Consider the following 6,000-nt stretch of genomic DNA (forward strand, 5'->3'; position numbering starts at 1 on the left):
AATGTGTTGGCACCTCCTGGATGAGTGTTTTAACTGGTACTCTATGCTCATTTTGAATGATCCTCAGCTGCTTCTGGGCCTTAAAAGAACGGCTGTGTGCAGATTCCTCTGCAGGTGGTCAGTAAGTTGCTGACTCAGTCTTCTTTTTTCAGAAAGTCTTCAACAATAATTAATACAGTGCGCCAAACACAGGACCCTGAAATAGCCACCATCATACATGGCACTAATTATATTACTGCCATTGTCCGTGGCAACAAAACCAATGTTAAGCCCTCTTGGGTGCAGCCATTCAAAGACCTTGCTGTTGAACTCTTCTAAAATGTTTGCAGCAGTATGAGATTTCTCTACGGCGAACATGGCTACAGTTGCATGTTTCCGAGTGGCATTAAAAATATCAGCATTGTCAACACCTTCAGATATTATTCTCTAACCCTCACAAAAGAGATCCAGTGTGCAGTGATGCACATGTAATCAGTAACTTGGCAACAGGTTCACATGTCTATTGTCAGGTGGATAGTGTGAACAGTACTCTCCTGCAAAACCTTTCCAAGCAATTTCAGCACATCGTGAAGAAGTGCTGGAACAGAAACTCTGATAAAATAGGACCGGCTGGCAACCTTCCATTTTGGGCAGATGGCTGTCACAAATTCAAGAAAACTCACCTCTTCCACAAAATAAAGAGGGAGGATGTCCAGCACAAACATTTCAGCCAGCTTTGCATTGTACAAATGTCCTGTTGGGTGGTTGCGTTTATACTGCCCCTCCGACCTAAACATGCTGAGAATGGTAGGCTGGATTTTTTTCTTTTCTGGTGCGACTGATGCAGGTGACTTCTTGGAATCAGATGTTGCTAGGCTCAACGCTGCACATGTGTTCATTGCAGTTCTCTCTTGCCTTAGTGTCTCAGCCTGACTCTTACTGTTGTGACACTGAGATGTTTCTGAGACTGATGTGGATGGGGGAAGTACTATTGCATTGCTGGGGACATCACTACTTTGTGTACCAGAGAAAATGTCTCCCTCTTGTTCACCTTCCACTGCAAACATATTTTCTAATTCTTCATCACCACCAACAGTAATGGGTGCAGTTATTTGGCCTTTAAGGTGCGCCTCCCACTGGATCAAGTGGTGTTTTTTGAGATTGGTTGTTTGGCCTCTGGCACCATAGTTTGACTAACACCTTGTCCACAAATGGAGCATATAGGAATGGTCTCCTCCTTACTTCTAACCGAAACTGGGAAAGTGAACTTTCTGGTGCTGCTGGGGGTGACATTTGCAATGCCGGATGAACTGGAAGGTGGGCGTGGTGGAGTTTATCTCTCTGCAGATGCAGTACCTACTTCTACTGAGTTGGTGGTGCTGGATGTAGGTCACTGTCTGGCCTTTACAAATGCAAATAGGGAAGCTGCAGGTGGTGTTGGTGTTATATGTGTTGGTGGTTTTCGTGCCATATCCCTCATATCAATTTGGGATGGGGTAATGTCGGTCTCCACTGGTGTGGGACTAATGTCCATGATGACTGCCTCGTCATCAACCTCCTCTTCTACATCTACCTTCATAACACTAAGGCTTTCTAGAACCTTTCTTTTCCCTAGCCTTCTCTTGTTGCGTGTCTCACTCTCAGACTAAGGTGGTGGCTTCCAATTGGCATGTAGATCATCAGAAGGGGGGCTTGCAGAAGAACTTGATGGACTAACCTTACTTTTCGTTGCTGGGGATCTGGAAGTCAATGTATCTTCTGAAATAGTGGCTTGCTTTTTTTCCACTGCAGGAACCTCTATCTCCTGAACTGCCCCTACTTCGGGAGGAACAAAGACTATTGTGGGCGGTGGTTGCGGCTGTTGTTGGGGCTGCTTTTGTGGCTGTTGTTGTCCACTTATCTGAGTTTCCTGCATTGATTGGGTACTACCTTGCAAAAACGACAAGTCAATTTCAACATTACTGCTCATCTGCATTGTAGTGATTAGACTGGCTGCCTCTGCGATGGACATGGACTTGGGCCTAGGTTTAAGGGATGCGTTTACTGATGTGTGGGTGCTGCTCCCAATGCACACAGATCCACAAGTTGAAGAGATATCCATCTGTGGTCACACATCACATGACATTGTGCACAGCAGGACTTCTGTCTGGCAGTACAACGGGTGATGATGATCAATCAATCAATCAATCAATCGGTTTGTTATAGCATGACTACTCAGCTGAGAGGGTCTCGGCGCTGAAGGGAGGTGGATGCAGGTTCTAGTCCATCAAGGAGGGGGTCTGTCAAAAAAACAGGTCTTGAGGTTCCTCCCGAAGATGGGGAGCGAAGTTGTCTATCTGAGGTACAGCGGAAGGGTGTTCCAGGCTCTGACCGCGAGGAAGGAGACAGAGCGGCCGCTCGATCTGGTCTTTCTGGTGCAGGGGACACCTCCTCCTCAGTCTTTTGTGCACCTAAAAGCAAAGAAACCAGAACAATATCAGTGAAACGTGTTATTTATAGTTGTGGTTCAATTACTACTAGTAAAAACAAACAAATATGATATATAACTTAGTGTGTGTTCACACTTGTTAATCTTATTATTAATATTATAACATTTTATTAACTCAGTTATTAAAAAAACTTAATAATAGTATAGCCATTTGTGAGACTTTGACAACAAGGGCTTTCATGGTGAACTGTTCATACTCACGAAGGATAGGAAGGAAGAAGAACAAAAACAAAAATACTAATGTAATGGAACCTGTTTGGCATTGTGCATCACGTGCGATGCAGATTTCATGGAGCTGCAGCTGGCCATGGGGATTGAAACAGTAAGCTAAGAGCAACAAAGGAAAGACATGCACGCCTATTGAAAAAGCAGCACACTAACTTCCACCACAAAATGACTATCAACCACATGGTCACTCACAGTCACAACAAGCAGTAAGCCTGAAAAGCAATGAACTCAAGCAGGCCTATATGGCCTGACAAAGGAGGCATGCTAAACAACACAGCTTTAATGCAACAATGCAAAAACGATAATCCACAGGGCTAAAAAAGGTTTGCAAGTTACACAACAACCACCTCACACACATCCAACAAAGGCATTTATTTAACACACACAAAAAGGTGAAAAACCCACAAAAAAACATATTTTGCATTTCAATCTATTGCCATCCATGACCTAAATGATGTTTAAATTCAACAGACATCACAAAAACAATATTGCAAATGTATTAGAAAATGTAATGAACTGTGCTGCATTTTTTCTGGGTAAAAAAAATGCATGCAAAACAAAAACAAGGGATGGCCACCACAAAGAAATCTTGCAGGCCTATGGCAAAAGCACACTGGCTGCCTTCACAAAATGGCTATCAGCCACATGGCCAGGCCACCACAACAATAAGAAAGGGAAGACAGACAATGCAGGCCTATGGAAAAAGCACCCTGGCTGCCTTCACAAAATGGACACCAAAAAGTGAAATACCCCAAAAAACACATTTTGCAATGCAATCCAATGCCATCTATGCCCTAAACTATTTATATTCAACGGGCACCACAGAAACAGTAGTTTCCTGTACCCAAGAGTAGCTCAGGGCCTACTGGCTGAAAGGCTTATTGGCAGACTACTGGGCTAGTGAATTAAATAAGTTGATTGCAAAAGTTAGAGAAAAATTAGTGAACTTTGCAACATGTATTCTTTGTAAAACTAGTAGAAAAATGACATACAAAGAACCAATAAACTAGGCCCCTACTGAAAATACAGGTCACCCAGGCCACAATAATCAATTTTAAAAAATGATGAAAAGTACAAAAAAATGTAGATGCTATGCCCCAATCAAACACACAGTACACATTTTCCACCTTATTTGTGAAATCTCAAATCCAAAATTCCTCAAATCCAATGATATATGATGCAGCAGACACAAAGAGTGATCCTTCCAGCTCCAAATCCAAATGAAAAGTGAACAGGAGATCTACAAAGCACTGGGAGGAGCCTGCTGGACAGGAACAGGAAGTTGTAGAGTCTGGGGCACTTCCTTCCTCTTAAAAAAAAGCCATAAAAGAAAAAGGACTCCTTGCACAAAAAGTACAGCCAAATGTCAATCTGAAGATTTTTATAATCCAAATCATAATTTCTTAAAGGTTTTGATGCTGCTTGAAAGATATTCTTCTCCAGATTGCAAATTCTGCATGGTAGGCATCACGATCTTCAAGAAAATTCAGCCGGAAGTCCGATGGAGCGCCCGTGCTCACGATGTTCACGATCGCACACTCTCACAGGACCGTGTGTCCGGCTACCAAACCTTGTGGTGCTCGCGAACGGATAGGAAATCTCCTCAGCGAATGCAGGCATCCCGATAAGTCACTCCCACGTGAGCAAAAACGCATTTGAGTGTGCAAACAAAAAAAACCTCCTCTTTGTTGTGGAGCACAGAGTTTTTCGATAACCCCACGTTCTACGCGGAACGCGGAGTTGTCAAAAATCCACAAACTCCGCGAGCAGAGCGGATTTTACGCCCAGGGTTGATGATAATGCTAGAATTATTAGAGGGTGAAGATGTGAATATCAACAAATTATTTGGTTTAGCTCATAAATGAAACCATAACAGTGAAGAATGTGAATTGTCGTTTTGCATTGAAATTAATTTGGGACAATTCCTCTATTTGACATTACCAGATTGGTAAATCTGTGTCTTATAAAACTATAACTAAAAATGCCCATCAAGATATGACCTGTCCAAAATGTAGATCAGAACTTAAGTCTGCGTTGTTACTACAAACGTATGGGAAGTATGTGAAAGTCATGCTACAACAGTCCATAGTGGAATGGCACTAAATTAGAAATTGAAATTACAAACTTTGTAGCTGAACACATTTCCATTTCAAAAAGAACTTTCACACCTATAGCAATTATATTTCATGAAAGGGTTAATATAACCTCTGGATACTATACAACATATTTAAGATGCCAAACAGGATGTACAGAGTGTAATGACTTAGAAATGACATTCAAGACTACCTACAAAGTTACCAAACTCTTATCTGCCATTTCTAGAACTGAAGTTCTTAAGAGAATTTAGGATAAAAATGTGGCATTGTGTTGTCATATATAAGGATTACGTGTTTCTGAGACATTATTCAGCCTATTAGGGGTATTGTGTACAGCAAGCTGTTAGACATGAAAGACTCATTTTAATTGCGGGTGAGGAATTTATAAAACATTTGAGGATTATATAAAAACTAAAATGGAGGTACTATAATACCAGTAGCCTTAAGCTGTATATAAGAATTATCTTCACCATAAACAAATGTAACATTTTATTTCTGCTACAGCATCTTCTACATGGTACTGTGTGGTCGGTTTTTCGTACATGCACCAAAAATCTTTTAGACAATATTTGGGCTATCTGGGATGACATTTACAAAAGAATATCGAAAAAAGAAGATTGCTTCATAATAGTTGGACATTGTGTACCAGATTTAAAAGTGTCAGAAACAGTTTTAATATATAGTTGTTTTTATTAAGGTAGTAACCTGTCAGCAAGCCAATATAATAAACTCGTAGTGAGTGGAATTCACAGTATGACATATTTGTTATAATCTATTGTGTACATTTGTTTTCTTTTACAATCCATTGATTGTTTTTCCCACTGTTTGATGATGATGCTTTGTACAGACTACTGTTGAAAGTGAAGAGGTATAAAACTGAAAACAATAAAAAACAGTAAACGATTTGATAATGTAGAATTCAAGTTTTGCACAAAAAATATTGTGTATTGCTTCGGATGCCTAATGTGCAAAATAAAATCCTAATACATTTTTCTGTGTTTCTATTTTTTTACAGTGGTTGGTGAATAGAATATTTAACGTTTCAATCACTAAACAAGTGATGGATTCATTGAGTCACTACTCATATACTCTCCCAGGCACTACAGTCCCACTCATCCAATTACCCAGCCACTGCTTAGGAAGTCATCCAATCATTCAGGTCTTGCCCTTGCATTCATTCTCCCAGCAATTAATGAGGCAGTCATCCAA

The sequence above is a fragment of the Triturus cristatus genome, chromosome 2_1 (genome assembly GCF_964204655.1).
Source record: "Triturus cristatus chromosome 2_1, aTriCri1.1, whole genome shotgun sequence".
NCBI lineage: Eukaryota > Metazoa > Chordata > Amphibia > Caudata > Salamandridae > Triturus > Triturus cristatus.